The sequence below is a fragment of the Mauremys reevesii genome, linkage group 5 (assembly GCF_016161935.1).
Source record: "Mauremys reevesii isolate NIE-2019 linkage group 5, ASM1616193v1, whole genome shotgun sequence".
NCBI classification, from domain to species: domain Eukaryota; kingdom Metazoa; phylum Chordata; order Testudines; family Geoemydidae; genus Mauremys; species Mauremys reevesii.
Window position 1 is genome coordinate 59,175,440 of NC_052627.1, and position 26,170 is coordinate 59,201,609.

The 26,170-nt window shown below is 38.9% G+C and overlaps 1 long non-coding RNA gene across 4 annotated transcripts in view; it reads left to right on the forward strand.

Moving 5' to 3' along the window:
- Positions 1–26,170, forward strand: part of LOC120406217 — a 55,116-nt gene that overhangs the window by 14,531 nt on the left and 14,415 nt on the right. For all 4 annotated transcript variants that reach the window (XR_005599146.1, XR_005599148.1, XR_005599149.1 and 1 more), the window contains exon 3: positions 19,429–19,575. This is a non-coding gene — a long non-coding RNA (uncharacterized LOC120406217). The remainder of the gene's footprint in view (positions 1–19,428; positions 19,576–26,170) is intronic.

Here is a 26,170-nt window from a genome sequence, read left to right on the forward strand (position 1 = left end):
TGGCTGCTGCTGATAGCCTGTAAGGTAACATACATAATAGAGCCTAATACACTTACCCAAAGTAACAAATAAGACCAGAGATTGCAGGCACACTAAAAGTAAAAAAGAAACGAACCAAACAACTCCTTTCACCCACATTGAGCACTACAGGAACATACAGAAAAGGTGCCTAGTGGATATACTGATTACTCACCCAAAGTCAGCAGTACTTTGCCTCCCTACATCTTTAGTGGAATTGGTAAAGGAAAAAGGAGTGTCACACCTCTCCTGAGGAGGTAGCACAGCCTCACATTTGATGTTTCTCAACTGCAAGGAGATGGACAGCAGAAGTCTGGGAAACAGGAAATATCTAGGATGGCTAAGGTCCATTTTAAAGGAACAGAACAACAACTGGTTCCTGGAACAGTTATATCACAAAATTAGGAGACCTAGGGACTCAATCCCGTTTCTATCAAAGTAAATGGAAGTTTTGCCAATTAATTTTATAGAAGTAGGATCAGATCCTAATATCAAGGAAGATATTCACATTGTTGTCAGTCCATTTTGGGAAGTATGGGTAGGATAACTGAGCGAATAGATTGTTATATGAACAGTTTCCTTTGCAGCAATGAGCTGTGTCGAGTAACCAAAGAAGAGTAGGAAACAGAACTTTAGAACATCTTAATTTATTATGTGGTTCGAAGTAGCAGTACTTACTAAGTTTTTATTCATACATCGTTGCACCAATTTCAATGGGAAGTCTGAGTACAATCAAAATAAGGACTTCACGATTTGGCCTACAGGAAAACTGTTGCTCTAGCTAATATTGTCCCATCTCTATATTATCTGTGCTGAGGTAATTAGTCACCATGGACTCTCAATCTGAGACCCAAGGGTTCAATTAGTAATGTTTGGCGGAGATGATTTGCAAGTTTTTATCCTAATTTAGGGTAATTCTTACTTTTTTTAGAAATGCTAAAGTTGATAATACATTATTGTTTGTAGGTTCTAACTTTGTTTTATATATAGTAATTGTTTTGACAGGAGTAATTTCTAGTAGTTGAACCAACTGTTTAAAGTGAGAGGAAAAAATAGGGCAGTCAGTGAGAAGGTTCTTTAGGGCTTGTAAGTGTGAATGTGTATTAATCACAGGTTTAATTATGTGATATTGTACAAACAGTCTTTGCATGTCTGGTTATGCCCTAGTGCAAATATAATTCTAGCGAAAGCAAGTTGGCATCTGTCAAGGTTCCTCCTCCACTCTGAACTTTAGGGTACAGATGTGGGGACCTGCATGGACACTTCTAAGCTTAATTACTAGCTTAGATCTGGTAACACTGCCACCATCCAGAAATTTCAGTGTCTGGATCACTTTCTGTCCCCCCAAAACCTTCCCCTCCCTGGGCAGCCTTGAGAGGCTTTTTCACCAAGTTCCTGGTGAATACCGATCCAACCCCTTGGATCTTAACACAAGGAGAATTTAACCACCCCTCCTCCCTTCCCCCACCAATTCCTGGTGAGTCCTGATCCAATCCCCTTGGATCTTAACACAAGGAAAAAATCAATCAGGTTCTTAAAAAGAAAGCTTTTAATTAAAGAAAGAAAGGTAAAAATTATCTCTGTAAAATCAGGATGGAAAATACTTGACAGGGTAATCAGATTCATATAGCCCAGAGGAACCCCCTCTAGCCTTAGGTTCAAAGTTACAGCAAACGGAGGTAAAATCCTCTCAGCAAAAAGGAACATTTACAAGTTGAGAAAACAAAAATAAGACTAACACGCCTTGCCTGGCTATTACTTACAAGTTTGAAACATGAGAGACTGATTCAGAAAGATTTGGAGAGCTTGGATTGATGTCTGGTCCCTCTTAGTCCCAAGAGCGAACAACCCCCAAACAAAGAGCACAAACAAAATACTTCCCTCCACCAAGATTTGAAAGTATCTTGTCCTCTTATTGGTCCTCTGGTCAGGTGTCAGGCAGGTTTACTGAGCTTCTTAACCCTTTACAGGTAAAAGAGACGTTAACCCTTAACTATCTGTTTATGACAGCATCATTGTGGTAAAGATTAGCAGGATTGTTTGTTTAGATCACAAATGAGTTACATTAAGGTATTCTTTCACTACTGTTAAGCTAACCATCATTAAAAATAGTACCTTTTAATTATATAGATTTAAATGAAAATTAGGGTTTTGTGAAATGCTTGGAACAAATCCCAAAACCATCTAAAACTCACCTGAACTCGAGCAATATTTCAAGCTCGAGCCCTGAACTGGAAATCACTTAAGTCAATCTCTATTTAAGGCAGCACTTTGAACTTAAGTGCTGTCATGAATAGATAGGCTTTTCTGAATCACAGCTTAAATACACTGGCCAGGTTTGTCAAAGGACCACTAAGGCAATATATATAGTTGAATTAAAACTATGTTAGAGCCATATTTAAACATTTACTGTCCTCTGGAGAAATCAAGATATAAATAGCAAGGGTACTGCAGAGCAATGTGTTGGCAGAACTATGCAGGGAAGCTACCACAACATTAATCAGCATGCTTCTCTCTAGCTAATATTGTTATTCTCTCACTTTCATTAGCACCAAAATTAATGAAGACATTAAAATATTTAGCTAACAACAGCTTATTTCCATGAATACCCCAGAGGAAACACACACTGACCTGAGGATGGGACCTGAGCTATGATTTTGTACAAGCTAGCCCACTCCTTTGTAAATCAATTTAGTATGGTTAGGCCTTGTCTGCATTTGAATTTGAAAGTGTTAGCACCTTTCTAGCATACGCCATATTTAAACATCATTGGACCTAATGTGGTTTGAACTCCATTGTAGATAGGGCCACTGAAATTTGGTTGGAACAAATTTTCAACACATGAAAAACATTCTGAAATGATTTGTTTCTGACAACATTAATATTAAAATCATTTGGAAAACCAGTTCAGGGGAAACCAGTGCTCAAAACTATTTTCAGTAATGTTTCAATTTCCTAAGAGACATGATTTTAATGTTTTGGATCCACACGATCATAAATAGAACTAGGTTCACTCAAAAACTTCATGAACTTATAGCCTTCCTGTCCAAAGTTAATTTTACTAGCTATATTTATGCTAATTATTTTTTAATATTGGTGTTCTGTATTAAGCTCTAATGCACAAATTTTATTTCTCCTCTCACTCCATACTGCCTAGCAGTGTTCTGTTGTGGTCCAGAACAATTAACATATTAAAAAGGTTTGTTCAACTGATGTGTTAACTAGCCCATTAACAATTCAAAACAGAAAAAGTTACATTTTATGAGTGGTTAGCCCAGTTAGTGATGAAATATTCACGACCATTTGTTTGCATTGGTGAGAAAGGGACAATGCAAGGAAGAGAAGGAAATTAGACTAGCGTATTCACAACTAACTAGAAATAAACATCCATTTTGTAATTAATTGGCAACACTTTCAGGAAAAAGGAAAGTTTTTGAACCAAGTTCTAATTTGATTTGAATTGCATGACTATAAAACTAGAGCACCTAAATCTAAGGCAATCAAAATCTGGACCTCCAAGCTTAACACAGTAACCCGAATGAAGTTTGAGCCTCTTTCCTAAAGCACATATGGAAGAGAGTTCCCTATTTCATAGAACTAGGGTAGGACTGGTGCTGAGGGGAAAAAAAGAGCTTCAACGTCTAATGATATTTTTCTGATACTAGGCTTTACTAACAAAACTAATAATAAAAATTCTGTGAGCATGCAACTCTTTTTTTAAGCTATCTTTCATGCTTTTAACAATGAGTAATTAATTTCTGTTTTCTTTGTCAATAAATTCTTCTTATATTCAATCTAAACTAAATTTGATTTTCAATGTTACCTGAGAAAAGTTAAAGGCACCGTCACTTTTGAAAAAAACAGAGCTCTGTCCTCTAAGCATGATTGAGGAAAAAAATTAAGATAACTATTGGTTAAAAGCACAAGAAAATTTGCAGCGTTCCTCACAGAAGAACTAGTGGTTACAAGTTGGGCACAGGAGAACACTGCAACTGCATGGACATCATCTATCTGTCATCATCTCAATGCAGAAGCCATTTTTGTATGACTCTGATGTGAAACCCAATTAAATTCAGTGGCTTTGCATGAGTTTTGCTTTGACTTTTTAGCTGAAAGTAAAGGCCATGGACAGGCTGGGGAAAGAGGGAAACAGTGCAAATGTGAATGGACTGAAACCAACTAATATGTTCACACAAAGTGTTGTAAACTGAAATAACTGAGTTACACACTTCTCTGCTGAAAATGAAAAAAAATCTGTGATGGAATGCTTCAGAATCTTGATATGGGAGGAAGCAAGAAGAGACTCTCACTCCTTGGGCAGATAAGAGAAGAGACAGACTCGAGGGAGATGTGGGAGATCAATCCACTTTCAGACAGGATTTACATATTACCAAGAATATCTTAACTTCAGAGTGTTTCATTTACACCTTATTACATCAGGGTTGATAAATTTAATGAATTATGGGCTAAAAATCTTATGTTAAAATACTGGAAGATGATACCTGGAAGGAAATTGGTTTCCTAATCAGCAATACAGTATCACTATGTTCTATTTCACAGAGTGTATCTTGGTACTTCAAATCAAACTGTGATTTGAAAGAAACAGCACGACTTATTTGCACAAAATAAAGAATAAACACAAAATTTGCTTTCTACACTCAGGTGCTTCTATTCAGACTGAATGTTCTCTGATGCAGCTGTGGAATTAGTCTCCTAACTGTGCAGCTGCAGAGTGCCTCCTAGTCCAGTTTCCCCTTTTGAAATAGCCATCTAAAGCAAGTTTGGGCCTTATTTAATGAATGAAGCCCATCTTCTTACTGAGGTTGGAGTTCCTACTCTCCTACCATTTATAGCAATTGACCCCATCGTAGTCTCATTAAGAGATGGAGTGAGTAAGGTCACTCGGATCCTCCAACATCATAACAAAACATGGGTTCTGTAGATGCTCAGGCTGGAGCCCAGGCTCTGGGACCCTCACCCCTAGCCCAAGTGTGAACATCCACCCTGCAATTTTATAGCCCCACAACCTGAGTCCAAATCCGCTGACCTGGGCCAGCCACAGCTGTTTTGAGTGTAGACATACTCTTATTTGCTTTCAGCCTCACTCAGGAGAAACACGTGCATAGCATACAGTCCTATCAGCCATTCTCGGTATGTCTACACTGCACTGTAAGCTCATCGTTAGTAGAGCTCAAATTAGCAGACCTTTGTTGACCTAAGACTAGAGCCTCTACACTCATTTGTAACCCCCCAATGTTGAACCTGGGGTTCATCTACACTGGATTATGCTGGCCCCCATCCAACTACCCATATCCCAGACTTCCTAGTGCCCTTCCAAAAGGTGGCCGCTCTAGCGCTTTGTTTGCGGTGTGTGAGAAAACTTGACTGTCCACCAAAACTGACTGTCCAGAGGAGAAAGAACATTGGCCTATGGGATTGCAGAATACTTCTGGGCGACTCCAAGAGCACGAGTCCAGTGGGGCTGTGTTGACACTGCAAAGCAGTAGGGCTTGAACCCTGGGTCCCGGCTTTACTAAGGCTTGAACCCTCTACTCCCATGGAGTCCTGGGATGCTGGATTAGTGGGATTTGTGTGAAAACAGAAGGGAGGTTAGCCTGAGTTTGAACCCTGGTGTTATGTTGCAGTGCAGACGTACCCTCTGATAGCTGGCAAACTTGTACTGGTAGCAGGATGTTTAAGGGATTGCTTTTAGCTGCCTTTCCAGTCCTAGGCATGCAGCACTGTTGCAAAAGACAGCATTGGCCAACTAAGCTAGACTGATTAAACAGAAGGCAAAAGGGGGGAGAGAGAGAGAGAAAAAAAAGAGAAATAAGGTAGGGGAAGGAAAAGGACACGAGAGAGCAGGGTTGAGGGTGACATCAGGAACCCGAGTGTTGCATTCCAGGAAGTATTAGAGATTTAGCCTGAACTGATAGAAGTGACAATGTCATCTGGGTCCCCCTCTATGTTCTGGTCAGGCCATCTCAGGATCAGCACAATGAAGGTCCAATGGTGGCATAATAGACACTGTGATCCCCACAGGCAGGGAGGTGGCAGCCATGGCGGTAAAGCTTGCTCTGTCCAAGTTACTCATCTCCACACACCTATCGTTCTGATTCACACTTGTAATCTCTTTTTTTAAGTTACCCCAGAAAGGGGTTGATGGGTAGAATAACTTGTCCCCCTTATTATTTTGTCCACCAATTCGATCTAATTTTCAGTACACCCATTTTGGTTCACTAATTTCTAGTTCCATTCTCGTCTTGTTTACCAGCCATGATCTCAACACTGTCCTTAGGTGTTAGCAGTAGACCTTTTTGTTTGGATTAATTCAGTCTTTTTCCCTTTTGTATCTTTTGCTAAACAATATTTTATATAAGTCTGAGTTGTGCTTTCGTTGCCTTGGACCATTTAGAGTACAAACCTCTACACAGCACTTTGCAGAGGAGAGGCCTCCACTCTAGAATTTGCTGACCCATTCATCGATAGAACCTCAGTTGCTGATTTTCCATGTATGCTATTTAAAGCAGGTCTTTTCTGAGGGGTTGGATTAGAGCAGTGTGGATTTTAGTGTCATTTTTGTTGACATTGGGCCAAATTCAACCTAGTATAGACAAATTCAACACTGAGGCAAGTGGGAAGCAGCTCCATTAACTTCAATGGGTTTACAGCCATACCACTCAAAACTTGAATGTGGCCATTTATATAGTTATATTAATTGTTTTTAATTAACTTCTGTCATTATGCCTACAGAATTGTGAAAGGTGTACTCAGTTTAAAAAAAAAAAGGCATAACAAAAAAATGTGGTATGGATGCACTGTTGTCTGATGCTTTATTCTTCTGAAGGAGGGATTTTAGCATACATTCAGTGGAATTAACACACTTTAATTATATAGATCCAAAGCAATAATTCTTATTTAGAAATGGCAGAGTGGTTATCCAATTAACCTAGTTTCATCTGTGAATTTACCAATCTAGCATACTCCCCCACCCCCCTAAAAAAAAAACCACCACCACAGTGGAATGGTAGATATTTACATTTAACACTTATTATGCCAGTTTACATTTCCTTACCTCTGAGATAGTTTTACTTTCCAATTGCTATTGCTTGATAGTTTATCAATTATTTAGTAACCGATTACTAGAAAGTTATGAATAAAATAGAAAACCAAACAAAGAGAATGAACTCTTAATTGCAGATTAAAATAGCTTGGTATATTCTCCAGCTTCTGGAAGAAAATGCCTTTTTTCTCATGAGCTAAGTCTACAATTCTTGTCCAAAGACATCCAACAGCAACATGAGAGTTTGTATGTGAGAATTTAAGGAATAAGGTGATGCTGAATATGTAAGTGTAAACAAAACATTTTTTCATTGAGCCCAATAACCCAACAGAGAGAAAACTGAACACTTCCCCCCTTCCCCCCCCTCCCCCCGTTTTTGGTTTAAATCAGATGAAGACGTAGTTATTTCAAAGCCAGGAACCAATAGTATTACTTGAGTCCACTGCGCAATCTCCATTGTACATAGAAGGAGCCAACTGGACTTCCTGACTGTTCTTATCAACCCCTTAGCAGTGTACTTCAACGTCAGATAGATAAAGTAGCATTAGCCAGTAGATAGAGAACAGTTTAAACTCCAAAAGGCTGATTACCTTGTCTTTACAGCGGAGGCCAATCACTGCAGCACTTGTCAATACAGTAAGGTTTCTGAAAATATTAAACCATGTTACTAGAAACTCTGATGATAATTTTAATCACAAAATTAAGCTGTGCAGAAAAGTAAGAAGTCCTGAGCAAAATAAACCCATTTGTGGTGTCTGAATCCATGTTTTCTGTATCTTCCTTCAATTCTGTGGTATTCACATCTGCAAAATGATTGACAGCCTCTGGGACTGCAAAGATACAAGACCATCCTGCATAGCCGATGAAGCCTGAGCCTAACAGAGAAACAACAATTTAAAGTTTAAGCATCAATGATGATGCTACCAATATCTTAGTGCCTAAAGTCCCATCCTAGCAAGAGGAGTTAGAACTCTCTCTTGACCATGACAGCCTCACTCCTCAGGGACTGTAGAATTGAAACATCCAAGATGTGAAGGAATTGGTCCCACAGCTGTGAAACACCCTTCCACAAGATTTTAAAAGACTAGAGATCTGATCACCTTCAGATTAAAATGTCTGACCCACTGTGATGTACCGGGGTGCAATCTCAACCTATGTTAGACTGTGTCACTCTTGCCCTTCAATCTGGGATGCCTTGCAATGCCTTACTGTTGTAACTCCCAACCTGGACCGCTGACAGCCTGCCAGCACACAGGTCACTCGCAGATGTGTTTGTGCAACTGCAGCTTGCCAGTCACACTGTGCCTCTCACCAGCCTTGGTTCCACTGAAGGGTTACCCCAACACACTCCAAGTCCCAAGTTTTCCCTCAGAAATGTATATCTTGTACTGCACAGCCCTCTCCTGGACAGTCCAAATGCATTAAATCCATTATTCTTTTAAGGGAATAATATACACGCACAACTCTCCACCCTAAATAGAGTTACCCATACACTTTAAACATACTCGATTAGATAAAACAAGGTTATTAATTACAAAGAGACAGATTTTTATGTGAGTACGAGTAATGAGGCATGAGAGTCAGAAATGGTTACAAGAAAAATAAGGATAAAACACTTTCTAGTACCTAACTTAACAGACTATATTCGGTTTAAAGCAAAGTTTCTCATCACATGCTTCCAACAGAATTACTGACCAAAGTCTTCAGGTCAGGAACCTTCTCCCAGACTCCAGTGACTGTTTCTTTTGTCTTCTTGGGTGCAGAGAATGAGATGGGCAGGGAGCAAGAGAGAGAAGGTGATGAGGTGTTTGCCCCTCCTTTTTATAGTTTCAGTCCCTCAATGAAAAGCATTTCCAGCTGTGAACCACAGAATCTGGTGGAGGAAGGACACCTTATGCTGTTTCTTTGCTAAGATGCAGATCTCTTTATCCCTGCCCCCATTTCTTGCCAAAGAATGGCCACTTGATAGGTGATGGCCCATCAGCTTTGTTGACACCTGGCAATGGGTGCCACATTTGTATAATTTTGGTGGTGCCCAGAACAGCCCGAGCAGAGCCATCCTGTCCATAGGACAGACTGGGGCAACCACCCCATGCTTTGGTGGCCCCACGATTCAGAGGTGTGTTGGGTCCAAGGCAGCCTGGGGCTGATAGCGGAGGGCCTGGCGTCAGCAGCAGCAGCAAGCAACCTGGCCACATCCCGCCCCTGCTATGCCCCTCTCTTCCCCCATTCCACCCCTTTCTCCATGCCCCTGCCCCGCCTATTTCCAGCTTCCATCCCCTCCCCTGAGCGACGCCAGAGCCAGCGGGGTGGAGTGGAGTGGGGCGGGCTGGAGCCAGGCTCCCTGCTAACCCCCCAGTCCACTTTGGACCTGCATTCCCCTTAAGCGCAGGGCCCCCCAAAGCGTGCTAAGCCCAAACATTGGTGGAGCCAGGCCCACATTCCCAAATATTGGGCAAGATGGACACCACTGACCCATATAACTCACCGCCTATGCACCTCGCTGGGGCATCAGCTTGCCCTTTGTCTCTGAGGAACCGGTTTAGCCTTTCCCCAGACTTATCTTGGAAAGACCCCTAATTTCAGCTTCTATTCATAACTTTACACATAATGTTGTTACATGTATTCCACCATGATATTACTGATTAGCAAGTTAGGAGTTTTCAAATGATACCTCACAAGGCATACCTTGTACAAAGATTACCACAATAGTGTGTGGGGACTGAATACAGGGGTGTGTTCCATCACACCCATCTTTTCTCAGTGCTTTACCCCTAGAATTTCCTGAGGGTGGCTTATGATGCAATTAAACAAACAAACCTTTGCTCCATTTCTCAGCACGTCACAAGATAAATGTAGAGACTATAATTTTTTGAATAGCTGTTAGTTTTTATAATCCTGGATGCATTTTAAATTCCTGCATAGGTCAAGCTTTTCTTACACTGCCTTAAGATCCAATAAGTTATGCAGAAAAGGGAGAGGCTGCATGTTTTGGGGAGTAGCTGAGTATTTTCTTAAGGCTAATGTAGGCACAAGCACATTTTCTGAAGGTTTCCTGCTAGACTGAATTTTTATATTCTATAGATGCTTTCTTTGTCATGCTGATGAAGATGCTTAGTTGGAAGACTCAGCTTTACATTGGTGGTTTTGTGGTGCTGCCAGGGCTGTAACATAGTGTTCTGGCATGTGTAATTTACAGGCCTATTACTCCTGCTTGATAATGACAGCAAACCACAAGGATTTCCTGAGGAGATATTTCCTCAATCAGTGTATGCAGTATCTCATTGTTCTTTTTGCAGGGAGTGGCACTTCCTAACTCTAACAATGACATTGTAACCCAAATACATTATCCATTAAAAGCATGTGTAGGGGAGAAGTATGGGGGTTAAAATAGTACAGAGTAGTTGTGACCACCCTCTTTCTAACTACAGGAGTAATCCATTATTTTAGCACCTGTGTTAGGATGCTGAGTTATATGTGTCCAATGAGAGAATGATAAGAACATCTCTAACTATATTAAATAGGATTGAAAAAAGTGATATAAAGTTTCATCCTACTGAGCATAAGCCAAAGCCAACCACTAACTGATGAAGTTAAAGCAGAAGTTTTCACTAAGGATAGGTGATTATTCCATAATTGTCCACTACAGGGTTCCCTGTGTGTGTGTGTGTGTGTGTGTATATATATATATAGACAATCAAAACTCTGTATGTGGTACTATCCTACATATATAGCTCATTAACCTATACATGCTAAATTATTTAAATTAATCAGCAGCTTGACCCTTAATTATGTTGCCTGTCTCTCTGCGGTCAGGGACTCGAACCCCGACAATTACCCATTTACTGAAGTTATGTTAAGAAAGATACTTACCTGAAGACCCAGGGAATTCTTACAAAAAATTCATACAGTTGTAGCACTGCTTCAGCTGCATGAGTATTAGCAATATTGAAAGCCCTAATATAAATGGCTCTCAGACTTCAACAGCTATTTTCAGCACTTGTGCCTGTCTAATTCACACAATGTTGAAAACAGCTGCTGGAGATGGAAAATTGTTTGCACCAGTTCCCAACATTGCTAATACTAATGCAGCTGAACCAGTGTTACAACTGTAAGAATTTTTGTACAAATTCCCTGGGTCTTCAGGGATTCCTACTGAATTAGGTTACTTTTGATTGCATGCTAGTTTTCCAAGCAATGCAGTGGGTACTAATTTAGAAATCTCTGTAATGCAACTAAACCAGAGGTTGGTAAAAATTCTCGCACATAGACAACACTATAGAGAAAGTGACTTGTGGCTGACCCCAACTCAAAAAATCATCTAGCTGCTCCCAGACATCATACAGCTAAGCACCTTGTTCCTGTGGGAGTTTGAATTTTAGGATATGCAAGGCCTCTACGTTTGCAAGTTACTGTGTTAATGATGCAATGTAAGAAAAGCTTGTCCTACCCAACAACTGTTGCTAGATAGGATGTAGCTAAGAAGCTGCTGGTAATTAAAAAGCCATTTATCTTTTTTTTTACTGTTGATGTAGCTTATCAAGACAATTAAAGCTGACCTACAAAGATAAGAACTTGTTTAGTTGTTTTTTTTAATTAGGAAGTACAGTATAAAGAAGTGCTGAAAGATGTAAAATCTGCTTGGTTTCTCTTTATAAATAGCAGGACTGTCTGCTCTTCCCTGGTTTTATGAGCAGACTTGTGGGAAGTCTTAGAAATGTAGGTTTGAACATTTCACACCTTAACTGAAGAGAAAGTGGTGCTGAATCTTAGAGCCATCCTTTCATCCAAGTGCTTCTCAGTCATTTATGTTAAATAGGTTTTTACAACACAAACCAAAAATAGAGTTTTGAACAGTGACTGATATCCTGGCCCCACTGGAGTCAATGCCCAATAGGGCCAGGATTTCACCTGCTGTGAATACAAATAATTTCCTCTCTCATTTAATCAGATTTCTCTTTCTTTGTGCTTGTGATGTCACAATTCTATTTGTCATCCAGCTGCCATAGAGTTTTCCAAGAAAGACAAAACACCACACACATAAGGTTTTCTTTAGATATTATGAAGAAGGAGGGCGGGCACACATTCCAATTTATTTTCCTTTACAGGTCACCTTTAAGACAATTAAATCAGCATTACTAACCTACATACATTTGCTTGACATTCATGTGACTCTTCAGGAGAGTGGTATCTAAACTGATACATTCAAATCCATATCTGAGCTATCTCAGAGTTTGGATCTGGGGGTATGGTTTGCATGCTACTTTGCTTTTAAAGTTTTTATTTCATATACAGTTTTAGCTTCTTTTTGGGAAGGTCATTTAAATGAAAGAAGTGTTGAATTCTTGATTTTAGTAATTATTGTGTGATGACTTCTGACTGTCTTTGTGTTATTTTAGGTTTAAAAAATGTTACAACAATAACAGGCAAAGGAATCAATTTCTTCAGTCATAGCTTTTCCTTATAGGGCAGAATGAGGTATTCAATATGCAAAACACCTATTGCATTACATAAGAATGCAATGAACTGGCTGCAGTATTGGTCCTATTAACTAGCTCTGGTGTAAAGTCTCATTTAGGCTGGAGCAGGGAGGATGTGAATAGATTGTTATTCTAAATTATGATTATAGTAAACATTAATTAGTCTCTTCTTTAATACCTTAATGCATAGTAAAAGAACAAAGGGTCATTTTATAAAATGAATAGCTTGGCATAAACAAATGAAAAGAAATACTACTTTGTATTCCATCAAATCAACCTGTGGAATTCACAGCAACAAGAGTTTGTAGAATCAAATGCTGTGGCTGGAATTTTAAAATTACTGGATAACGTCCATATTTATGTAATTAAATCTCATGGATTATAGTATCAGCTGGAATCAGGAAGGAATTTTTGTCACTGCGTACTGCAAGGCACTATGAAATCTAGAAACACTGCAGGCAGGGCTCGATTACCCTATAGGCAGACTAAGCATGTGCTTAGGGCACCAGCAAAGAAGGGGGCACCAAAAAAAATGAATTTTTTTTAAAAATTTGATATTTCAAAAAAAGCATCCAAGTAGTCATCATGGGAAAAATCAGAACTTTGTTAGACTTCCTTACACTCCACTACACACTCTTCCCCAGTTTTTCTGTTCTCTTTTTATTAGTTATCCCCACCTAAACCAGGGAGGCATCCTACTAACATAGATCGAAATAATGCAAGGAAATCAGAGACTGTAACTGATCATCTACTCCTGGTGGTAAAACAGACATTGTTCTAGAAGGTGTGAATGTGTCAGAGACTGAAACTGCTCATGCTGTAAATAATAGGAGAAAAGGTCCTGGTATGTGGGTTGATTTCAGTACCGATGATGTAGCTTACTGGATAGATAGTGGACCAAATGACTGTCAACACCACACTGGGCCATTTGAGAAATCACGTCAGACTTTTACCAATGGCAAACAAACAAGATATTATCCACAAAAAATATTTTTTGGCATGAAAGCGAATGGTGAGAAATACACTCGAGAATGGCTACTGTATTCACCATCAACAGGGTCTGTGTACTGTTTTGTTTGCAAACTTTTTGCATATAAACCTTCAACATCCCGGTTTGCTGCAGATGGATTTAGTGACTGGTGGAATACTGTTTTAATTGAACAACATGAAAATAGCACTACTCACAGAGATTCGATGTTGACATATTTAAATCAAAGACAGGGCTTTGGATTGACACAGAAATTGGAAGAACAAATTAAAGGGGAGCGTGAATACTGGCAACATATCTTGCAGCATGTTATAGCTGTTATTCCAACATTAGCTGAACGTGGTCTGCCTTTCCAGGGATCAAATGACACATTTGGATCATTGCAGAATGGAAATTTCTTGGGATTGTTGGAGCTTGTGGATCAGTTTGACCCATTTTTAGCAGGCCATATCTCAAAATATGGGAATGCTGGCAAATGTAACCCATCATACTTATCCAAGACAATATGGGATGAACTCATTGGTCTAAAGAGTGACAAGGTTTGTTCAGCTATTGTGGATGAAATAAGTACTGCTGGGTACTTCAGTTAATCTGTCGACTCTACACCTGATCTTTCACATATTGATCAATTGAGTATTGTACTAAGATATATGTCTCCCACAGATGGAAAACCAGTTGAACGATTTATAACATTCCTCAATTTGAAAAGCCACACTGGTGAAGAAATGGCAAATCAGGTACTGCATTATCTGTGCCAAGTTTGCAAAATAGATTTCTCAAAGGGCAGAGGTCAGCCTTATGACAACGCTGCCAACATGTCAGGGCATTATCAAGGAATGCAGAAGAAGCTTTTAGAACAGAACAAATATGCCATATTTATACCATGTGCTGCACACTCTCTCAATCTTGTTGGACACAGTGCTGTTGATTGTTGTCCAGTGGCACTAAGTTTTTTTCTCAACAGTCCAGTTACTTTATACCAGGGGTAGGCAACCTATGGCACGTGTGCTGAAGGCGGCATGTGAGCTGATTTTCAGTGGCACTCACGCTGCCTGGGTCCTGGCCACCGGTCTGGGGTGCTCTGCATTTTAATTTAATTTTAAATGAAGCTTCTCAAACGTTTTTAAAACCTTTTTTACTTTACATACAACAATAGTTTAGTTATATATTACAGACTTATAGAAAGAGACCTTTTAAAAATGTTAAAATTTATTACTTGCACGCGAAACCTTAAATTAGAGTGAATAAATTAAGACTCGGCACACCACGTCTGAAAGATTGCCAACCCCTGCTTTATACAGTTTTCTCTGCCTCAACACACCGATGGGCATTTCTTAAAACATATTTGGGCAATGATCGTGTGTTGAAATCTCTTTCTAATACTTGCTGGGAGGCACATGCAGTGGCAGCAAGTGCAATTCTGGAGTCCTACTCAAAGATTGTGGATGCATTAGAAAGTATAGCTGAAGACCAATCAGAAAAGGGAGAAACTGTGAGAGGCAGAAAACATTGCAAACAAGATGCAGGAACTAGAGTTTGTATTCATGTTGACCATGTGGAATGAAATTTTACAACACTTTTACCACACAAGTCAAGCTCTCCAAGAAAAAGAATTGAATCTGAAAACATATGCAGACCTCTGTCAATCATTAGCAGACCACTTACACACTTTGAGGAATGATTTCAAAAGATTTGAAGACATATCAAAAGATATCTTGCCTGATACTAACTACAAAGAATCCCAGTCCCGCAAGTGAATCAGGAAAAAACAAGCAAATGATAGCAGTGCAACAGAAACAGCATTGAATCCTAGAGACAAATTTTGTGTATCTACTTACTACGCTATAATTGATACAGTGGAAACTCATATGAAGAGGAGAGGTGAAGTGTACAAAGAAGTATCAAGTAGATTTTCTTTTCTAAACGATATGAACTTATCTGACGAACAATATTCACAAGGTTCCCAAAAGCTAGTTGACTCATACCCTGTTGACTCAAACATGAATCTCTGTGGAGAAGTACGGCGGTTCCATTGTTATATGCACGCAAAATTTAATGAAACAGGAAAAATGAAATTGTCACATTGATCTTCATGACACAATATTGAAAGATGGAATACAATGTATCAGAGGGGTAGTCCTGTTAGTGTGGATCTGTAAAAAGCAACAAAAAGTCCTGTGGCACCTTATAGACTAACAGATGTATTGGTGCATAAGCCAATACATCTGTTAGTCTATAAAGTGCCACAGGACTCTTTGTTGCGGAATACAATGAATATTTCCAAATGTAGAGATCGCACTATGTATTTTTCTAACATTAATGCTTACTAACTGCTCCGCAGAACGCTCTTTTTCTCAGCTGAAAAGAATAAAAAACCCTCAGAGAACAACAATGTGTCAGGACAGACTTGATTCACTTTCTCTATTGTGTATGGAGGTGGACATGCTTCATCGAGTCAGCTTCGATGAACTTACCCAGAATTTTGCAATCAGAAAATCTAGAAAGAAGCTATTTTAATTTCAGCATACATGTAAATTTTGTGTCATTTCAAATAATAAAATTTTATTTTACAGTATAGTATTGTTTTATTTTGAATTACATGGGGGGGCACCATAATCTTTTCAGTGCTTAGTGCCTCTAAAGGTCATAATCCGGCCCTGATTGCAGGAGCATTTTGTCTTTGAAGCATCCAAGTATTTGTCACTGATATTGTCATTGTACTGGGCTTGGTAGACAAATTGCTTAGTATGACATGTTTTCGTAATTCACTAATAAAAAAATTCTCATGATGCTCGCATTGCCCTAAAATAAATTACATCATTGTCTATCATCTTTTTTAAAAGTAACTGCAATATGTTTAATTAAAAAATGTCTGGTAAATTGAATATCGGGGGATATAGTGCATTAGTTTTTTACTGATGAAGACCCAGATTGGCTCACATGTGACAGGATGACATGAATTTCATTATTTAAATCTAGTCTGTAATAGACATAATTAATAATTTCTGTTCAAGGAAAGTCCAGCACTGCAGAGTCAAGGGTTGTTTGCTTTCAAGATGTCTTTGGAAAGAAAGGAGGCTTTCCATCAGATGGGGTGGGAAAAGAAACATGAACAGCATCTGTCAATACTGCATTTATCAAACCTCTCATTCTCAAAACACTAAGACTCATCCAAGTATGAAAACAACATGGAAACAGGGGCATTCAGACGTTGGTAAAATTAAAATTGTTGGGTTGTTTGTTTTTGTTTTTAATTGGAAGTGTGGCATACACAGAGAAGACAACCGTGGGACACAGATAACAAGAGGAAAACAAGAGTGTTGGGCAACAAATGTTCTGCCTGCTATCTTTTCAGTGCTTTGGAGCAAAGGGTAGGCTTAGAATTTGAAGTAGTGTGAGGAATGGTATAATATTCAATGTTGCTATTTTAAAATGTGTTGATTTTTCTAAACACTTTTTGTTGCTCTTAAATTGTCAGAAAGCCAGTTGATATCAGGGAATGTTAGGTCAAAGCTTTTGAAAAGTGACCACTTGTTTTTGGGTGCCCAATTTCAGACATTTTTATATTTGATTTTTAAAGGTATCAGGTACTCACAACTCCTATGGATTTCACTTGGAGATGCAGCTGCCCTACACTCCTGAAATACATAATGTGTCAGATGTGTCAAGGTGTCTCAGGTTGGACAACCCTAATCAGTGATCACTCTCAAATTTTGGTGCCTTTGTTAATTCCATGCAAATTAATAGACAGTTGTAGTAAAATATTTGCTGCAACACTAAACAATGTGGGTAAAGGTCTTTAATAAATGTGTACCTTAAAAATATTTACAAATGCATTAAAGAGATGACTTAAAGTCTGACTTCAACGCAGCTACATTGATTTGCACCAGCTGAGTATCTGGTGTCTGCCCTTTAGCATCATCTTCGTGTCAACTTGTCCATCTTCCCATGTGACTTTAATGTTCTTAGACTCCAGTCTCATGCACATTAGTGGGTGTCATGGTAACAGAGAAATAGCTGCATGTAACAGGTTAGGAAAAAACCCCATAACTCCTGAATGTTAGGCAATAGCCAGAAGGAATATTTCATTAAAGTAAAAAATAAAGGAGATGTTTTTAAGTGATTTGTGTGTAAGAAAAACAGTAAACAAACAGACAGCCACCTTCAAAGCTGGAATGTATAACTCAGCATTACAGTTATAAGCCCTTGATGCGGAACAGTAACACTCTACAAATTAGCTTGGGACCAAATTCAGGCAGTGAGGCAGATTCTTCTGTGTCTGTAGAGGAGTCCTGAGACTGTTTCTAACTTACCTCAGCTTCAGTCACTTGCAGTGCCAGCCATGGATCTGGCAGAGCACCATATGCCTCATTCCCCCACCCACAATATGCTGCGTACACAAAATGTATGTGTGTGGTGGGGCAGAGGTGGGAGAGAAATGGGTGGTATAGCGCCAACTACATTGGCTTTGCACCATCCAAGTACTCCTGCGCCAGGAGGATCCTTCTGCTGCCCCTTAAGGGTGGTACAAAGCAGTCAGAACAGGGGCCAAGGATTGAGGCCCATATTTATATGGTGATTGGATTCTTTATAGAAATGCAGTTTACAGACCATGTGTGTGTGGGGGGGTTAAAATTAGAATTATGAGTTTTTAGCAGATTAGAGGCATGTTGCTGGAGGGATGAGTGAGGAAAGCGGGGTTTTGAAGAGAGATATAGAAGAGGAAAGGGATAGTGGATGCTGTACAGGATCAGGGAGGAAACCTGATGACTGGGTGTGCAGGGCAGGAGCACCATTGGAGAAGGCACAGGGGCATATGTGACATATGAGAGAGGAAACAACCCAGGAAGTAAATTGGTAGAGCATGAGGTGAAACAGAAGTATTGTAGGATGAATAACCAGAGATGCAGGCTTGAGCAGAAATGGGCAGAACCTTGAAAGTGAGGATAAGGTGTATGAAATTTATGCGGAGTGCATCCAGGTAGAGACTTGAAGAAAGTGGGTAATATGATGAAAGAGGTGGGTGAGGAAGATGAGGTTGGCAACAGTATTTTGGATAGATTGGAGGGGAGCAAAGTTGAAAAGCCAGAAAGACAGTGGTTACAGTAGTCAAGTCACAAATTACTGTGGTCCAGTTTATTAATGGAAAGTGGGGAAAATACTTTTTTTTTTAAAGAAGACCGTACATCTCCAACCAATATCTGATCTTTGTGGGCAAAGTCCTGGCCCTCTGGATGCAGATGGCGCTAAAATTGTGGAACAGACTTGGTTTCACCATGCTGGTGGATGCATCAGGCTGTGGAGAGGCTGCACAGTAAGACTTTGCTTGCCCTGCTGAGTGTTTCTCTCTTCAGTAATAGGGAGGGAGGTTTAGGGACAGAATGATTAGAGGTGTGAATCCACCACTGCAGGGAGCCACTGATTAAAACCTGTTGAGGAAGAGTACAGGCACCCTTCTGCAGCTCTGAAACTATAGGAGTAGGCACAGAATGGCTCTGTTTGTGGCCTGGATGAGAGGAGTATAGGAAACTACATTCCCCTATGAAGGTCAGCTGAGCAAAGCATGGTGCTATTAGTCTTTGTATATGGTAGATGACTTGGCTTCAGAATAGGAACAGAATCTGCCATACCGTTCAGATGTTCCTAATTTCAAGGAATGCCATTCTTTTTCATCCCTACACTTCACACAAATGTGATGTCCCTAACTTTTACTATTTATTAATTACATGAGAAATAAAGAATGAAACTGAGGTTATAGGAAAAGTTATTTATACAAGAGGACTCAGTCCCACCTCATTTTATGTTTCCTAACAAATAATTTTTGTGCCCTTCATCTGGGTCTTTGTCACACATCGTGCCCCAAATTGGGATCTTTTCAGGTTGAGAAAATGGCTCCTGTATACCCGCATCATTTAAGGACAATCAAGGGCTTCATGGAACTCCCACAGATTTCAGTGGAGAGATACCCACAGAGTTAAATGGAACGTTGATTGGATCCAAAAGCATCACTTTCCTCTTTCTAATATGTGAGTAAACAGAAATGATAGTAGATGCTTCAGATTACAGTGGCCTATTCAAGGTTGTGGGCTATTATATGGTGTATTGACTCTAGCTATTCATTTATTAAATTAAAGCACTAGGTAGAGTCTCAAGCCAAGACACTTGAATCTGTGTCCAACCTTGCCCAGAATCTGAGGGAGCAATACAGAGCTCCTGTACTGTTCTGGACACATTTCTATTAAATATAACTTAAATGTTAACTTAAGTCTTGAGTGACTGATCTCACTATTCATGAAGTACAAAATTAATCTTTGTAAAGCAGAACTGTACAGAAAGAGACTTAATTTCTTCTACAAATGGGCCTGAGCTGCAAGTTTTGGATAAATATCTGAACTTTCCCAACATTCAGGGTATATTCAGATAGAGTATTTTGGTTCATCCTAATATTTGCCTTTGCATTTGGCAATTTGGCTTTACATCAGAAAACATAGGAATCAATCATTTTTACACTGGTATATTTCACAAACTGCCTATTTTTTCTAGCTACTACTGTAGTATGTTTTGGAATCTCCCTGTAAAACTATTAATGTTACTGTAGAAATTGGGAAGAAATAGCCATGGCTATATGAAGTGTAACACTGTGTTTAATGTACATCTGAGTGTCTTCTAAAATAAACATTTCTTATGAACAATATTTAAATATATTTATCTTTAATGCAACAGTATAAAACCTCAGCTTTATGGCCATATTCTCTTAATTTTATTCCCAGCCAATTATTTCCCCTTAGCTACTCCCTTTATCTGTGTTAATTATTTGTATACTGTGACAGTCATAGTTCCACAGAGACAGCAGTGCCTGCTGCACATTTCCTTATAGTATTGTCACTCAAACACTGCTTGTTACTTCTGCAAAAGGATTTGCAGTTTAATGTCTCTCTCAATTTTCTTTTCCTTATATGCAGTGTGAGGAGAATATATTTAGCTCTTAGGACAATCCCTGCTATGTTTGTTTATATAACAGAATCAGGCTTCTGAGTAAAGCACCTATGCTTCTCAAATTAATCCACTCACAAATGTGTCTCCCAATTTTTCTGTATGTATTGGTGAAGTGCATAAAAACCACACTTCCTTACAAATGTTAATTACATTTTTTCAAATCAAAACAGCCATAGCTGTTATTAAGAAAATCTCATAGCAATTCTGTAGATTTGGTTTTCCCATTCTTAAATAATTTAGACTTTCCCAAAAAAATCCTTTAAAGATTTATTTTAATCATATTATGTTAATTTTGTGAAACAATTTCATATACTAATCATTGGTTTGATCATTCAGGGCTAAATCCTGCAGTCCTTACTCTGCCAACGCTCCCATTTACTTCAGCGAGTGTTTTACTGGACTATAGGTTCATGAGGTTTTCTTTGTGTTTGTTTGTTTTTTCTTCAGTGCATAGTAAAACAAAAACCTGCAGGGATTGTATGTAAGAATCTATACAACCAGTTCTAGTTTGGACTGAAAACATATAAGGAGATGCACTCTCAGTGGTGGCTGGAACTCATAAAAATCACACAAACCTCTGGTTTGGTGAGAGTCAGAGTATCTTGTTTTTCTGTGTGAAAAAAATATTAAGTCAAAAAGGGCCCCTCCCTCTTTTTCTTGAACATTTTCCTCAAGCTATGACACTTAACAACAGTTTCATCCCTGTCTACTGTTCCCTTATGATTAGTGCTGCCATTAGAGATAGGGTCCCCAGAGCATGATGAGTCATCTCAGATTTTGGCAACTGTAACAATTCCAGATGGTGAGAGTGTCACTGACCCTAATTATCCTTCTAACCAGCATTCTGAACACATTGTCCCCTGATCCATTAGGAATAGACCAGCTTGTAGCCATCTAGATCTGGTTACATCTTGTTGTACGGTTTGTTTTCTATGGACAGAAAAGAGTGTGAAGTAATATAAATCGTAAAAAAAACCCTAGCCACCTCCCCCAAAAAAACAAACAAATCACCGAGCTGGTAGTTATTATCAGCAATAGTGAGAGAACAAATGTAACCATATAGTAGGATTGTATAATACTGTTAAAAACATTTCCAGAAATACACAATGGAAAACTCAGTTTATGAAGGAAAAACATCTGTGTGATGCCTAATTTTTTGTTGTTGTTTTTGTTTTGGGTTTTTATGAATGGGAGACTTATACAGAATAAGGTATTTCAATAAAAGGCTTAAAGCTTCTTAAAACTGAATAGCTTCACCAACTAAAAATAGATAACACTTTTGAAAGTGGCATTCCTCATAACATTTCTAAACAGCTCTGAATATATTTCACTGATTTGAAAGTATGCATCATAAAAATAGTGTTGAGAGAAGTACTATCATCATAATGGCCATCTAGAATGCTCATTTCACAATATGCCTGTTTAAATCAACTGAGCACTCACTAAAAAGATGATACAGTGGCTTAATTCTGTGTTATGACTGAATTTAGCTGTTAAATAAATATATGTTTGGGAAAGCCAGGTAAGAGGTCTTTTTGGTAATATTCATTTTTATGTATGGCTCATTTTTTTTGTAGGTTTCTCCTTAGGACTGTCCCATTTTTTCTGCAGTATTACACAGAGCGTGCTATATTCTGAAATAGAAGCTTTAAACAAAACAAAAGTGAAGAAGATACCTAACTGTTTTAACCTGAATAGCGTGTATGCATCTTCCTTACAGAAAGAGAGTGAAAAGAGGATAAACATTAAAAAATTCAGTGTCATAAAGTTTATTAACATTATCCGAAGAGCTATGTGTAAAAAGAGTTGGTCCAGTAAAAGATATTCTCTCACCCACCTAGTCTCTCAAATAATCTGAGGCACATACATTATTTTCAGCAGCACATGTGCTGCCTAGCATACATTTGTTACACAAACATCACTCAACAGTGCTCAGGGGGACCAGAAAAGCCTCACAATAGTTCCATAAACTATCCAGATACATATTTACAATCAAGGAGATGTAATGCATTTTATTTAAAAAAATTTAAATAGCAAAACAACACAGTGAAAACTAATGTACAAAATCAAAATGATTCCCAATAGAATTCTTCCTGCATAGAGAATAAACTAAATGGCTCTTGTGATGAGGAACTGGAGCTAGTTTTAATGCCATGCTTTTTGGATCCTGATGACAGCAGCAAAAATATTCTCTTTGCTCCTCACATCAGATGGCATGGAATACAAATGACTTATTTTTATAAGTGAGGCCCAGTGTATTCCACATTCCACATAGAAGCTTCCATCTATCACAGGATTGTAAGGCAGATCCTAAGCTGTCTGTCTGTCTCTATATATATATACTCACACACCCTTATGTGCAATATAAACCACATGCATGAGTCTGCAGACAGCTTGAAATGACAGTCCTGAGATATGTGCAATGTTCTACTCTTCTTAATTGCATATTAACTCTGAAAGTGAATGATGACAGTTTAAATGTCACCTCTGCCTATTTCTGTGCTGATATCTTTAGCAGAAATAAAGAGCTAATATGCTTAAGTATAAAGCTGGGCAGGAACCAGATTTTCTGTTTCACAGGAAGTATCATGATTTTCAAATGTTTTCCATTCTGAAATAGAATTTCTCACAAAATGAGTTTTAGAAAAAAAGTTGATTTGGGGTCAATTGAAAATATTTTTCTTGATTAAAATAAAAATATTTTCCTCTGATTTTGACCTTTTTTTCAAATTATATAAAAATGAATTTCATTTTGATATGAAAAATCAAAATTTTCAATCTGAAAATGTCAAAACAAGATGTTTAAACATTATCAAAACACTGTTTTGTGTTTTTCTAAATTAAATTTTGTTAAAATCTAGCTTTTTAAAAACATTTCAATTGACAGAAATGGCCTTTTTTTTTCATTGAAAAACCAGTTTGTCAAAGAATTTCCAACCAGCTGTACTTATCCATATTTATTGTATGCTAGGGGTAATTGGTTGTTGCCAAGGGCTGGTGTAACAGGGTACAAGAGCACCCCCTAGCCCACACCCAAATGTAGCAGCCAATTAACCCTGACCTATTAGAGGGAGTAGAGAGTCGGAGCAACACAGAGGGCTGCCGGGAGGGGGACAGCTGGATGTGAACTGGGGCCTTGCCTGCAGGTCTGAATGTTGAGACTGTTGGTTGTAGTTGCAGTCTTTGTTTTGCTATTGCTGGTTTTGTTTTGTTTGGACTCCTTATAAGTTCTCATAAAAGTGGCTCTGGGAAGAAGGGACCACACTGACTGAAGCTCACCTGACTTTTATTCTGTAGGCTGTGAAATCAGTACACTAGCCCACAGGTGGCTAGGATAAAGAACTAGAAATTTAAGTCACCTCCCCCTAACCCTCTTCCCAAATGTCATGTTACTGCCAATCCTGTCAACAGGTGGAGGGAAAGAGGTATTTCATTTCCACTGCCAAAATGCTATTGGGGGCTGAGGCCTCAAGCTGCCATCTGGGTGCCCAAAGCCCCAACTGCCCCATGCCCACCTGCCAAAATCTCCCCCTTCCCTCCTGACAGTTTCCAAAATACAGTTATGCATTGTCAGTACAAAAAATATGCACGGCACTGAAAAATTGAGAGCAGTGTAGAATAAGTGATATAATATCAAAATAAATGTCACAGGGGAGTATAATGTTGTGTATTATTCAAGTTCTTATGTATTGGAATCCTCAGTTTCTGAATTTACCTAAATCTGCCATAAAAGTTCTAATTCATCCACCCTAGTGTATTCAAGAAACTGGAATCCTCAGTTTCTGAATTTACCTAAATCTGCCATAAAAGTTCTAATTCATCCACCCTAGTGTATTCAAGAAACTAGGAGGCTTTGATGCAGAGGTTGAGTGCAGTTTGCCACACAGGATAAGGCCATGTTGATGTGGCCTCAGATCCTTTAATCTCCTAAGCATTACATTTCAGATTAACTCTTAGCCTTCATTACCAGGGGAAGAGGACTTCCTAAGGAGAGGATTACATATGTAATATTAATATCATATAGGTTTTTATGTTAATAGAGTTAAAGTTTCTGGGTGGTATGTTGTCCCCTTGCAGCATGTTGGGTTGAGCAAAATTCAGACTTCTGAAAACCAGGAAATGCGGACTTAAGGTTACCCCGGTTATATTTAGAACCAACAGTGAGGGAGATAGACATAAGGGAAGCTGATAGCTGTGTTTCTATCTGTTATGGTGATTTTATTGTTCTGGCAACAAACAGAAACAAACAGAAGTGAGTCTCTGCTCAAGGTCGATACAGAGCACCCAAACATTTAAAGGGGCAGAATATCACATTTCTCCACCCAGCTTTAAAATACTTTCCAAATACATTATCATTTACAGGGCTAACATAAAGCCAACCTAACAGTTGTAGGTGGACTAGCACAGACTCTCAAATTGCAAGAGATTATTCTGCCTTGGCATAGAAACTCATTAGCTAAACAAATGATAAATTCATGTACACATCTGGATTTGACATTCTTTTTGGATAATGTGGTGGTGTGACATTGTCCTGTACAACAGAAACAGTTGGTACCAGAGTTCCTACCAACAAGTTATGAAAAGTAACTGAAATAAATAGGATGAAATTCAATAAGGACAAATGCAAATTACTCCACTTAGGTAGGAACAATCAGTTGCACACATACAAAATGGGAATTGACTGCCTAGGAAGGAGTACTGCGGAAAGGGATCTGGGGGTCATAGTGGACAACACGCTAACAATGAGTCAACGGTGTAACACTGTTGCAAAAAAAGCAAGCAGCATCTGGGATGTATTAGCAGGAGTATTGTAAGCAAGACACGAGAAGTAATTCTTCCGCTCTCCTCTGCACTGATTAGGCCGCAACTGGAGTATTGTGTCCAGTTCTGGGCACCGTATTTCAGAAAAAATGTGGACAAATTGGAAAAAGTCCAGAGAAAAGGAACAAAAATTATTAAAAGTCTAGAAAACCTGACCTATGAGGGAAGATTGAAAAAATTGAGTTTGTTTAGTCTGGAGAAGAGAAGACCGAGAGGGGACATAACAGTTTTCAAGTACATAAAAGCTTGTTACAAAGAGGAGGGAGAAAAACTGTTGTTTTTACCCCCTGAGGACAGGACAAGAAGCAATGGTCTTAAATTTCAGCAAGGGCAGTTTAGGTTGGACATTAGGAAAAACTTCCTAACTGTCAGAGTGGTTAAGCCCTGGAATAAATTGCCTAGGAAGGTTGTGGAATCTCCATCATTGGAGATTTTTAAGAGCAGGTTGGACAAACACCTGTCAGAGATGGTACAGATAATACTTAGTCTTGCCTTGAGTGCAGGGGACTGGACTAGATGACCTCTTGAGGTCCCTTCCAATTCTATGATTCTATAAAATTAGGAGTTGTAACAGGAGGCAGCTTGATTGGAGAAACAGAAAATCCTACCGGAATAGCCCTAGACTCTGGTACTTGTTGAGGAGGCAACCTTTCCATATGTCATTTCAATAAACTACCATCAGAGAGTTTCACCATAAACAAAACTGGTCCTGTGCATTTTACAACTCCAGGTAACCACTTCATTCCACATCTGTAGCTGTGAGTCCATGCTAAGTCTCCTGCTCGGAAAGAACAGTGACAAGTT